The following is a 14,531-nucleotide window of genomic DNA, read 5'->3' as shown; positions in this document are numbered from 1 at the left end:
TATTTGACATTTTTTCAAATATGTTAACTTGATAAAGATCTTTGGATACAGGAGGGAGCAAGGAGGCATAATCTTTAACAGTAGTATCTTTACAGCAGGCATATATTTAGCCATGTGAAAAATGCCATCAAGTATCATTTAAAGTATTAGAATAAATGTTCATATCTTAACCTTATCCTAATTAATTTAGTATTTAGAAACAGCAGAAGCGCCAATGTGCCTGAAAGGAAAAGTCCCTCTCTCCCTCTGTTGTTTGACAATGGTTAGTCAATTAGGCAATCGCTGTGTAGTATGCAATCTGTTCAGGAGTTGTCAAATAAACAAATGGATCTTCAAAAATAGAGAGGTTTATCCCTTACTTCCATTCCTTGGGTGTTTTCTAATTTGTATTGTCTCACCAGTGTGGTGGTTCTTCATGCAGATTTCAATGAGGAGGCTTAACACTCCTAGAAACTTCATACCATCTCCAGAAACAAACTGTCTGGCCAGCTTTTCCCTTTGGATTTAGTTTCATCTGGTGCACATTAAACCAGATAAACAAAGCAAACATATTTCAACCGTTTCACTTTCAAACTACTTCCTTAAAATGAGCACCATGTGGAACAATTTGTTCATGAAATCAGCTCTCAGCCTGTAAATAATATCATCCAAAGCAGAAATATAAACGATAAAAGTAGTCCAGGTTAATATTGAAAATTGGTTTTACTCGTTACACTCGATTACACTATAATTTATCATCACCCTTGTAGCTTGTTCAGGGTATTTTGGGTATCAATGTCACGTTTGTGGAATTAAAAAAAAGAAAAACATTACTGACCAAGTAGTGACTGGATGCCAGTGGGGAAATAATAAATACCTTCTTCTGCCAAAGACCAAACTGCTTTAATTATCAAATGATTGTGGACCCAAAGCACCTCCATTCTTGGCTTGGCTGAATAAGCTTTGTAACAATATTGTCAAATGTACTTCTTCTGGGTATCAGAGGCCGTCTCTTGCCTATGATTCAACTCAGTAATGTGGTTCCAAAAAGTACGCTTTACATCCAATTTTCTTGGACTACTCAGTCTAGCAGCCTGCAGGCAGGCCAATCAAAGCAGAGGATTCTGTAATGATTGCATAGCTGTTGAAACAATGTGTTATGCAATGTCTGAAATACAGGAAAGACATGCAAGGCAGAGTTGTCTTTTTACTCCCAAAATAACATAGAAAGAAACACCCATTTTCGATTTCTATTATTGAACAATGATATCTGGATTCAGCCCCATATTCACATGTAGAGGTGAGCTCGTATAATAATAAACTCATGAATGTCACGGAATCTGTAATTGTATAATGTAAGATAAGTGTGGGTTAAACTGTTCTCACTGATATGAAGAAATAATTCACACATAGGGCATGGTATATCAACGTGGGCTATTTTCTCATAATGAGACACAAGCATTAATACTTAGCCTATACAATAAACATCATGACCCACTCCTTATAAAGTTGTATGAATTTAATTGGCTTTCTGATTGTATGTGGATGTTTGTGAGTGTGTGCCTGTGTGCCTGTGTGTACATGCATAGAAGGTTAAATAATCTAAAATAGCATTTTCTTCCACTTACTTTCCACCTAAATCCTGTTAGGATTGTAATTATTAATCAAAGGTATCATGCTGTGAAGGAGGCCCTGTCTCTTGCCCTCTAATAAACACAGCAAATAGATAATTCCTAGTGGATTTTGCAAGGAGCCTCGCTTTGCAAACGGCGGATTGTTAAGATAATCATGAATAAACACAAGGAAAATCTGCAATGTGTGAAAACATTGTTGAATTTTGAGATAAACAATTGTATGTATTAGCTATACATTTCTCATGTCAGCATGGTTTGATTCAGAAGCAGATAAGAATTGAAAATTGTAACTATAACTCGGCTAAACGTTGTTTATCGAGCAGCAACAGCAATGTGTACAACGGCAAAATCGCTTTAGAAATTCATTGACATATCAGCAGAGCCAGCATTATGAGCAGAGAAACTGACGTGATATAGAGCAAGATAGTCCACACAACAAGACTTTCACCTAGGAGACCCCTGTTCATGTCCCCTATGAAATAATAAGTAATAAATAATGAGTTAACATTTCTTTTCTTTTTTTGACATGTCAGTTACGTGACTCACTCACTTAATGCCGGCTTTTGCTAACCATCTATGAATACAATTATATTTCTCGCAATTTGTTTATTACGTGAAAAAAAATGACTTTTCTGGTTTTGCCCCCAGATCGCAAGCATTTGTCAATTTAATTAAATTGAATTTAAAATTACTTTCTCTTCTCTTTTTTACTTGGACTGCTACTTTGTCACTGTTTGAGCTGCCAGCCCAAACCTGTGATATTGTGTAGTTTTAACCCACAGTTTTTGGGTTCGACCTGCACATCACTAATGTAACAACTGAACATCTTCTCGGTTTTTCCTGTATTTTGAAGGTTTGCATAATTTAATAGGTTTTAAATCAATTATTGTTGACATAATTGATTTAGGCTTTTATTAAGGTGTGATTTGATTATTTTGGGGGGTCTTGTAGCTTTTGTGTTGTTGTTTCATTTTGTGAGTTAGGTGCCTAATGAAGGTCTATGAATGAAACGTTGCATTTTCTTCGTGTGTAGGCATTTAATCTACACTGCAATAGGTGAATAGGTCAAATTTGAAATCCACAGCAAAGCGCTTCTGTGAGCATGCTTCATCATCGTGCTCATAAAATGGACTGGTATTTATAATCTCTGGAAAAATCACAACTAAGATGTTCTTCATCTTTGGCAAAGCTTACAATTACAATTAATTATCTGTATTTTTCTTGAGCACACATACATACACACACATTATACCCACAGAGGGATCCCAAAGAAAGGATGTCAATAAATCAAAATTTGAATTGAATCTGCCAATCAGATCACTCCCCCCGGTCAATCCGCCAGTCATATTGGTTTTTAGGAGGTCAGGGTTCATTCAGCAGAATCCTATCTTGTCAATATATCACAGTTTAGTCTCTAGTCAGCATCTGGTGTGTGTGCGTGTTTTCCCGGCAGACGTGCCATCGGCCCTGTTTCCACAACAAATGTGTGTACAATCCAACGGGGAAGAAAGTCAGTCTATTGATCCAAAGCAAGGGAGGCATCAAAAGATCTATATGAGAAAGAGCTGAAAGAGAGGGCTAAGAGTATGAACATCTCTGTGTGCGTGTGTGTGTGTGTGTGTGTGTGTGTGTGTGTGTGTGTGTGTGTGTGTGTGTGTGTGTGTGTGTGTGTGTGTGTGTGTGTGAGAGAGAAAGAGATCACAGATTTCATACATGTTTTATTAGGTAATATTTTTTTGTGTATTGATTTTCTGTACATTGGAGAGGCTCCAAATACTTTTTTACAAGTATCAGAAAATGGAATAGAATATCTTACCACTTCCCAGATTATTGAATTATTAAATATTTTGTCTACAAAAAAACACAATGTCTTTGCTTTACATTTTACCCTCAGAAGAAAAAAAATACTGTAAACGCAACTACAGCAACATTTGTTATTGTGATTTGGTTGGCTGAGGGAATTAAAGATGCTGTAAAGCCCTGGCAGCACACACACATACAGATAGATCCTGGGCTGAGTGACTTGCCAAATCTCAACACGGGCCCTGTGCCTAAAAGTGTGTGCATGTGTGTGTGTGTGCGTGTGTGTGTGTGTGTGTGCGTGAGCGAGAAAGAGAGATTGTGGGCATAATACAGTGAACATTTGGAAAAGGCCACCACATGTACCAAAACAACATTTCAATTACCATTCTGTTACATCAACCAGGTTTCAATCTCTCCCTCAACTAATACACACACAGACAGACACACACACACACACACACACACACACACACACACACACACACACACACACACACACACACACTCACCCACCCACAGCAGCTTCTTCTATGCATCCTGTTTGTGACAAAAAACACAAAAAGAAAATGTGGCCCATTATGTTCATGGCTAGAGTCAGATGAAACATTGAAAGACAAGATGAATAGAAGCAGACATGTAGAGAGAACCTTGACTTACCTGAGCTCCCGAAGTTATTTTGATTGCCAAACGGCTCCATTAAGAGCATTTGTAAGGCAGTGCGTTGCTGTGAAAAGTCCCTTGTTTATTGAAGACAATGAAAGCACAGCTATTAGTCTGATTCACATTTCAGAAAGGGACAAAACACAGCAACAACCAGGGACAGCAAGACCTTAAATAACTTACCCCAAAACGACCATGTCTGTATTAATTACTCACCCCGTGTTACCTTGGATCCTTGAAGAAAATATTGTTTTTCGTGCGTGCATTTGTGATTAATGAGAAAACTGACAGAAAAAAAAGTCTTCATGAATTGAAGCAGATGGGAGTCGTGTTTACAACAGCAATCAAAACATCTGTTTAAAAACCCTCACACAAGTCAGTGCAGTACTGTTAATCTCATTTATGCAATCTATTTACAAAGTTGAAGTAATGAATCACGTAATAATTGGACTTCTTGTATGCAAGTTTAAGGCACTTCTGCATGGGCTTCACTTTTCAGAACTGGATGTTGCCGCCATGGTTGCATTTAAGGCTGTACAACCAGTTATGAGAATATGCATAAATAATGAATTTGGTAAGGGTAGTTTGTCCCCAGAGGATGATTAGTTTTTTATCTGTCTACCTTCTGACTTATCTTCTAGCACCATCATGAGATCAAAACTGTTCCTTTCACAGATATGTTTTTGACAGTGTATCTCAAAAACTACTGGACGGCAGAGAGATAATACATGACATGTAATATGCGTGGATGGATATGAATTCCCTTAGAACTTTTCTTTCACAACATGGAAAAAATCTGTTTTTGTGTATTTGTGTCCAGTCTCTAGCACATTCATCACCAATTATATAGTTATTCACTGGTCCTTAGCTGACTCCATCTGTTGACTGTCAACTGATGCAATAGGAGGCAACTCACACTGTCTATATTTATACGCAGCCCGGTCTCTCTCTCTCTCTCTCTCTCTCTCTCTCTCTCTCACACTCACACACGCACACACACACACACACACACACACACACACACACACACACACACACACACACACACACACACACACACACACACACGGACATTTAGTGTCCCAAAGGAATTCATTGTTGTGTTCCGAGTGAACAATGCATAAGAACTTGTTATAATGATAATACATTGAATGGAATTCTAGGCCAGCATCATGCAGGCATTTTTTTAAATCCATATCAAAGATGCTGCATGTCCCACGCATGTGTGTGTGTGTGTGTGTGTGTGTGTGTGTGTGTGTGTGTGTGTGTGTGTGTGTGTGCGTGTGTGTGTGTGACTAAGTATACATGTGATTATGTGTGTGTTTCTCTCTGTCTTCCTATCTGCTTTTCGTTTAACCTATTTAGAGAACTGGCTATGTAGACCTCCTCCCTCTTGCCTACTAATTCATCTTCCATACAGATGACACTAACAGTCCTGGGTACAATATGGCTTAAAACTGGCACATGGCGAGGGCACGCTGGGTCAAAACAAGACAAACACACAAGCGCACACACGTACAAAAGGGGATGGCAGACGGGACAGCGGTAGTGCATCTGCTCTTTAATTAAAATGAGAGGGGGGCCCACAGACAAGACCTGAATCAGAATGGGACCCATGTGTGCGCACTCACACAGACATGTACACACACACACACACACACACACACAGACCTCTGCCGTTTGTCCGTGAGGTCCACACTGAAAAGGTGAGAGACAGATGGAAGGAAATATAGAAATATAGAAAGAAATACACAAAGAAGACAGATCATGAAGGGCATCATAAATGAAATGGGAATCGGTGGTATAAGTAGAAATATATTCAACACAAAAATCTGAAAGATACTTATTTCCTTCTTACAATAATGTTACAATAAGTGGATTGAGGTCAGCATAGTGTACTGAAGAGTAGCTCCAGAGCTGGAGATGTTCACAGGAATCCTTAACAGTCTGGGTGTTAATGACCAGAAAACCGCAAATGTCTGCTGGTTGAAATTCAATATATCTCCTCCACACCACCACTCATATAGAAAGGACAGGAACTGCGAAGGCATGGACTGTAGATCCTCATATTTGAAAGACTCATGGCAGAACACTAACACACTAGAGAAATCTAGGCTTAATGATTTGGTATGGAGCAGTAATCTCAGGGAATAAGGGAGTAATCTGAACATTTCAGTGGGCTGACATGAAAACATCAATCTACTGTTGTTTTGGTCTTTGAATCAAATCTCTCTTTAGGTCTCTGTCTTCCCCCTCTCGTCTTGATCTGTTTTAGACAAAAAGACACCTTCATATAATGCTTTCAAAACTGTACAATATGCAGAAAAGCCTCAATGCCTTTATCGGGTGGATACCAGTAGGCAAATATTGTAAAAGTAAAACAGACAAAGACAATATTACAAAAGAAACGACTGAAATGAACTAGAGATGAAAATGGAGATAGAGTATTTAAGATGATTTCATCTGTGAGATCGTGCTCATGTTGAACGTTACTGGCGTGTTTCAATTCATGCATCAAAGACACAGTTAACAGCCAAAGTGTGGTTATGTTGTTTAAAGGCAGCATAATGCAGCCCCTGATATACTGTATCACACAACGGTACATCGGATGTGTATTCGTGTAAACGCTTCCCTGCTGGAGTGTGTGCGCTAACGTGCGCTGTGCGTGTGCAGCTGAGTCCATAGGGTCTCTCTGGGGAACGTCTCCCTGGAAGAGAGTCAAACAGAGTGAGCAGGACCCCATATATCTACCGTGACTAACAGGATTAAACCTGACTGGGTAGGGAGACAGATAAAAAAAAGTGGGGTGGGGGCCATGAGAGAGAGAGAGAGAGAGAGCAAGCGGAAGAAATCAAGTTCTTTTTTGTAACGATAAGAGGAAGAGAGAAGTAGAAAAAGAATGAAGTTATGAGAATCAAGAAGAGGTGTGCATGAGGAGGAGGAGGAGGAGGCCCATATGGAGGGAAATGATCAGTCTGGTCAAGCCGATGGGGAAAGCAGTGTCTGTGCCCTTTTATTTGAGCATATATATGCACCCAGAATGTGGTTTGTGTAAACATATGACTGCAGTTCCTTCTTCTACATGGAAGAGTGATGTTCCCTCCATTAGCACTGCGGGGCATATATTCACCTAACTCCTCCCCAGAGCAATTTAAGAACAATTTAGAAAAGCTTTCACACTTTAATGCCTTTAAAACTACTGAGCATTAAAAGACACACACACACACACACACACGCACATAGACACGTGCTACAGGGAGCATGAAACCAGAAAGCACAGGTCAGCAAGATGTGCTGTTACTAATCGTACGGCATCTATTAGATTAATATTTAATGATATTACGAGAAAGAGGGAGAGAGAAGGAGAAAGAGAGAGAGAGGGAGGGAAATATGAAGCCTGTTTTTCCGGCAGCATCCCATGCTGGGTAAAATATGTTTTCCATAAGCTTGTCCTCTGCAAAGTGTGAGCCCCGCTCAGTTGGGTTTATACATTAACACCCTGCAAAAACTCATTTACCACAAGCACTGCAATCTCACTTAAGACAACATTTGGAGATGTTATATTGCATGATGCGGTTTGGAGGCTACCAAATCTTGTGGGAGTGTTTCGATTATATTTCTGCAGGGATTTAATGCCCTAAAATCTGTTGTAAATGTGAGATTTTGCTCCAAGAAGTGCAAAAATGAATCGGATTTGCTTAGCAGTGCATTTAGTAGTCGTTACTACATTACAGGTCCCATGGGTGAGACTGGTGAGACAGATGGTGAAAATCAAAATAACTGATCAGACAGGAGAGCATGATTTCCCAAAATGCTGCTCACTTATGAAAGTACATCAGCTCTGTCAGTAAAACCTCACAGGAGTTTAGGAGTTATGAGTTTATCTAAATGAAAACAACACTAAGTTACCCAAAATGTTAAGGTTCTCATTGCATATTCACTGGACAATAAAAACGATTTTTTTTAAAAAGAAAGAATAATCTCGAAGAGGGCACCCCTGATTCCAGTGGTGTGACATCCACTCTGCTAAAGAGCCCTACAGGTTAGAGGAGAGGGCTTCAACTGGTTCCCGAGGACAGCTTTAAAAATGCAGATGAAAGTGAATGAGGGGTGACCTAGTCAACCGTGCTCAAGTCCCACGTCGGTGTAAAGCAGTGAGAGGCAAGTAAGTGGAGAAGAGCGGCAGCAATTTCCGCTCCCTGCTCGAAGCATCCTGTAATCACTCTGCTCCCAGGTGCTGTAGGATTTCTATCTGCTGTTCCCCACTCTGGGTTTTTTTCCTCTCTTTTTCTTCTGCCCATGCAGAGAAGCAACCTGTTGGCTCCGTAGCATGGCTTGAAACAGGTTCAGTTTGTCACATCAATGGTAACAAAGTGTGAATGCTGCCCTGCAGTTGCTCTACGGGCTATTAGAAAGTCAAGCAAATATGTAGATTCACCTTCAGCAGCAAAGACACTGCTCAAGTGTGAAATGTATCACCTTGAGTGAAAAGTTTGCTCTTCTCCCAAATTGCTCACCACCATCACTCCCATAATGTACAGAGACAGTATCAAAACGGAGGAGGCCAGGAGGAAAAGAGTAACTCAGTTTCAGCTCCTGATAAGCCTGATCTGTCATGAAAACAGTGTATGGAGGAGAATGTCTGCACTGTCAGTGAGGGAACACATCCATGGGCTGTTCCTGTTGGCTATGGACGTGTGTGTGATGTGCAATAGCAAACCATTTATTCCATTCAGAGAAATAAAGCCAGTCAAAATATTCTGTTGATGATGCAGCTATTTGCCTCAAACTCAGCTCCAAGCTAAATCATGCCGCTCCACTTTGCAGCGCTCTCACAATCGGATTTTTTTTTTTTTTTTTTTTAGCAAAAAGTATATAAAAGTAAATTCAGGATTAAAAAAATAAGTCAAATACATGTCATGAGTGTTAAGACGTAATCCACGCCGTTACTATGAATGCTGCAGTCCAAGTGAAGTCAGAACATAAGTGTCTGGTTCTGATTTAATATCTATCTAATATTTAATATCTAAGTAAATCAGTTGATGGAAATCTGATATGTAGGAATCCTTCATTGGACAGCGGACGTAAGTGACCGTGCTCTGCAGTGCCTAGATGTGAATGTGACCCAGAGAGTTGGTGTAATAAAACCAAGCGTGCTCAGTTGACTTTCCCTGGATGACTAAAGGTTGATACCCTATAAACGCTGATGACTGATACAAACACTCAGAGAGATTATAGAGCGCTTGTAGGCTACACAGTATGCAGCCAGGAATCTGAGAGAGGAACTGGAGAGTGGAGATACTATTATAATGGGAATAAATCAAGCTGCACTCTGGGGCTTGAAAAATGAAACCTGACGTGGGCCATAAATCTTGAGGGATGTAAATAAAACAGGACCAGAAATTAGATACTAGAACTTCCATATTAGATGACAGTGCAATAGCGCCTCAAAGATGCTCTTGTATTTACCTAAGAAAAAAAATCTACAAATGGCTACCATGCTCCAAGAAAGAGGATGATAGAAGATAGAGGGAGAAAAAGATTTAAAGAGAGCAAAGGAAAGGGGCAAAAAGACAGATTAATGCAGACAGTAGACAGCATGAGAGAGAAGGAGAGAAAAAGACAGGGATTATGGGTACTTTTCTTTTGCAGCCTCATCACAAACAAATAAGCCGATCATCAAGCCAGGCAATTAATATTCAAGGAATTAGTTTTCTTTTTTAAAGGAGGAGTTGGGGGGGGAGACGGGGGGGTCGGATTTAGATTCTTTTCCCCCTTTTGCTGCACGAGGATCCATTTTGTGAGCTTAGGCTATAAACAGCTTGAAATCACTTTGACAGCCTGCTCTATCTCATGGAATACACACACAGAAATACATACACACACATACCACGGGGGATTTTAATTTCAACCTGTGAAATTGTAATTGCCTCTTCTGTTAAAGGCAGAGGATTGTGGGAGAACGGAGTACAAACTTCCAAGTATCAGTACCGCCAGTCAGACAGTTTATTTTTCATTTAGTTTACATTTCTTATCCATTTATTGATTCATTCATAATTTTTTGGTTTTTACTGGTTGTAATTTACTTGTTTTCCATTCTTTCCCCTTCCTCTTCTGCTTTCTCTCTCTCTGTGCCTATCCTCTTCTCTCTCACTCTCTCCTGTGCTAAGATCTGTTTGCCTCAAAATGATGGGGCGAGCCGGCAGAGCTGACATTAAATTAACTGGAGCTGTCAAGAAAGAAGAAGGGCGGCCAGGAGAGGAAGAGAAAACGAGCGCAGGCAAAAGAGGAAGAAAGTAAAGGGGAAATGAACAAGGACGAGAGAACGAGTGATAAAAGAGGTAAAAACACACCACGGGGCGAAAACCCCCATGACACAAAAATGTGATGAACATTTCTTAGGGGCACTTGGATGCCATCATTATTTTTCTTCTTTTGTTCCTTTTTTATTTCTGACTCTCTCGCTACGAGGCTGCCCGCGTGAATTACTTCTCAACTCTGTACGTGTGATTGTTGTTCTGCAACGTGTCGGGAGCGACCGCCTGGCTGTCAGCAAAAGCCACATTCACCCTCGGAAACAAAAAGGAAAAAGCTTCCAAAGCAGGAGGCAGAATAGACATGAAAGGCCTGCACGCGTGCGTAATTAGTTGTGATATTAAGTCATTTCTAACCTGTGACAGCTCTACTCACTCACTGAGACACACACAAACACGACGAGGTGAAGAGGTGCCTATTATATAACAGCCCCTCTTATCAGGCCTTTACAGAAAAAGGTACTTTAGGTGTATGACTGTGTGTGTGTGTGTGTGTGCGTGTGTGTGTGTGTGCACACATTTGTGTGGCTCTCCACAGGGTAAAGAGAGGGCAGGTACATTCATATTCATTCTGTTAAATTTGTAAAGGCATCTTTTTCTCTCCATTACAGCCTTCTCTACAGACATTTTTCTGACCCCAAAACAAAGTTTTTTCCAAAATGACCAGCAGAGTGTAAATCTCATAAAGGGTTCTTGTGTTGCAGTGTGTGCAGGGTTATGCATTTTAAACATCACTATAGCCCATTTTACAGCGCATCTGTCATTAACCTTTATTCATGTTCAATTTGTCTGACAACACTGTGGCCATGACATAATGGTTTGGTCGGCAGAGCTGTCTGTTCAACTTCCTACCATGTTGGCTATCATGTGCAGTTTTGTAGTAGCCAAGTGAAAGAGGGCGGAGAAGATATTCATGTTGTTCAGGTGTCTATCTGTGGACTGATGTCTCCAAAAAAACAACGAGCAGCGTTTTAAATATGTCCTAATGCAGACGTAGTCTTAAAGCATACTGGCAAAAACTGGCAATAAATGAGGAATGAAGAGATGAAAGAGAGATAGAGACAGATGAGAGAGGAAGAGGAAGACATATGTCAAATGTAGCAAGGGGGAAAAAATAGGAAGACGAAGATGAATGATGAAGTGGGGGGGGGGGGAGAAATTATGGCCTGCCGCTGCTGTTACGTAATATGCTGCATTGCAAAAACCTAGTGATCGTTGCTTCTCTCACATGAACAAGGCTGAGAGGATCATCAGGGTGGATTGGAAAGCCTGAGTAAGGTTAGGAAGAGTCATGTTTTACACAGAGAAGCAGAGCTATAAATTTGTCAAGTTGATGAGATAGAGAGAGGGTGTTAAGTTCCTGATCTGTCAGGAATCATGAAGGCTTGCTGCCTGCTCAACAGTGGCCTGGTGGTCATGTTCAGTCCTGATTGGTCTATTGGCCTCTATATTGGTCTATGGTATTTCAATTTGCTGGCGTTGGTTTATCCCAGCATGTGGCTTGCTATAAATGATGAGGTTAGTACCTAAATATCTTTAATTGGTGTCGTTATTTCACTGTCATTTCTCAATTTTATGGTGAAGTTTTTTTTCATAATTTCATATTTTTGTCAATCATTTTAACTTAAATGGTCAGACTGGGCCAAGTGTCCAATACTTGCTCTAGCACTTTATTTAAAACTTTATTTAAAAAAACTGTAATAATGACTTGCAAAAGAGCTTTCAAAGTAGTTCCTACTTACAATTCCCTCACTGTGTTCTGGCAGCATCACATCACAGACCTCATGTTAACTAGACCGAGCAATAAGCAGGCGACAGTTTCGCACAAACACAAACTTTTCCCACACTTGACTGGACAAACCTGCTACACATGGTGGGCCGTCCTGTTCAAACTTTCCAGGTTGAAAGTGGAGTTTTTCCCCAATGAACAACTAAAATAAGCAAAACGTAGTTATGCACTGGCAGAATAATGCTAGAGCCTATTTTCATTCATTGTTTGTCATGTAGAAGACTGTCAGCAGATGAGTCACTTCTCCACACTGATGTAGTGAGTTGGTCTCTGTGAGGCTTATCTGTACTCGGCCTATCAGAAGAATGATCCCTCCAAAAAAAACAACAACCTGTAGGTTTGTAAAAGTTCAAGTGGACAAAAACATCAAATAAGTTTTATTGTAACATTTTCACATGATGCAAGTTATCAACAATTGACTCCTCTAGTCCTGAAAAGGCCACGTTTGACTGTACTTCAAGCTGTGCGACGTGTCTTCTATTGGTGCTGGTTGTCATTTCTCGGTCTCTGCAAGTACTTTTATGGCTCTTTCTCATGTAATAATTCTCTTCCCGCCTCATGTTCACATATCTTCCTCTTCCTTTCCTATCGGTCATTTCTAATTAGCAGCCAATAGATTAGTTCCACCATCTTTTACAGCATCTGCTTACCCTGAGTGTCTGTCTTTATAATTCAATCAAAAATAGTCAACAGACTCCTTCCAAAAATCCAAACATGACTTTCCATTAATTTCTTTCTACATTTTCTACATTTTATGACAAGGTCATATCACAATATCAGAGGCGGGCATAGTTGCCTCAGGCCACATCGTGAATGAATGTAAATACAAGCAGGTTGTGTCAAAGTATTAAGATGCAGTTAGGTAGAGGGGATCGATCGATCTATCTATCTATCATTTTTTTTTTTCTTCCAGGCAACATAACATTATATTTGGCCCAACGGCTGTCTTGGCTCTGTTGCTTCTTGGTTACAAAGTCCATCCAAAGCCAGTTTGACCAATGGGATGCAGCCAAGGGAACATGTGTTCCTTGTGTTGTGTTGTGTTCAACATCAATAACTTGTATAGTACTTCAATGCAGACAACAACATGCTAACATGCTCACAACAAGGATGCTAAAATGTTGACTTTTCACAGGTGTAATGTTAACTATGGTCACTATAATGTTAACTATGGTCACTATCTTAGTATCATATTTGCATGTCACTAATTAGCACAACATACAGCTGAGGCTGTTAGGAATAACATTATAGGTTGGTCATAAACCAAAATTTTACTTCTTTGACAGTAATCGGTTAGAACTCAGAGATTACTAGCTTGATGGTAATATGGATGGACATGGATGCATGTATTACATTTTAAGGCAATCCATTCAGTAGTCAATATATTTAAACTAAAACCACATATGTGTAACTCTCAGTGAAGGCAATGTTTGCATCATCTGGGAACCATGAATGTCTATAATGTTGTAGATATTGAAATATTTCACTAGGATATTATTTTGTGTGCAAGTCTACTGCTAAGGGATCACAATCGTCATTAGGATTCATCCTCTTGGCACCATAAACACATTTACTTATTTGTATGTCTCCATCATAGTGGTGAAGACTTTTTACAAAAACAACCCAGAAAAGTCAATCATGGTGGCGCTGGAGGAAAATTGATGATATTGGATGGATGTTAGTCGCTTCAAACTGCTCAAATGCATGATTTTTTCACTAAAGATATCAGGGCATAGCACTTATCGAAAATCTGATCTGTTAAGAATACTCTGAAAACACAAGAACCTGACCCAGCCTTAGATAATAACTCTCTCTTAGTTTATCTGGGAAGGTTGCCATTAAACATTAGCAATATATTTATGTAAATGAGCATTGTTTCACGCACACAGGAACACTTCACCATGGCAACAAAGCAGCCCTCGGGAGTCTCATGCATTGTACAGTTATTTCCATGACAACATCATTAAAAGTGTCATGGCTACCGTCTAATCAAATCAAGCAAAGCAGCCATGAGACCTCAAGGTTACTTCTCACCTTTGTTGTATTTCTTGTTAAAATAGATGCAATTACAGCTGTTAGATTAAAAATTGGGACAAAACTACTTAAATGGTTCATTAAGCCAAAACCTGCTAAATGCCTTTCATTGCGGTAATGACAAAAGTTTCCTTTCACGGTAACTTTTTTGACACTTCTTAAATGTGACTTGTCTTGCCAACATCTCTTTCTGCTGTGAACTTCTCTCTGAAAGGAGACTATGTGAAGTTCAAGAGGATGGTGAAAACTCTACATCAAGTACCCATGATTCCTGACAGTTTGTCCATGAACCTCTAACATACGGGATTTGGATACAGT

This window comes from Eutrigla gurnardus (genome assembly GCF_963514095.1).
Source record: "Eutrigla gurnardus genome assembly, chromosome: 14".
Lineage (NCBI taxonomy): Eukaryota > Metazoa > Chordata > Actinopteri > Perciformes > Triglidae > Eutrigla > Eutrigla gurnardus.
The sequence above is the reverse complement of the archived record's forward strand: the minus strand, read 5'-3'. Positions refer to the sequence as shown.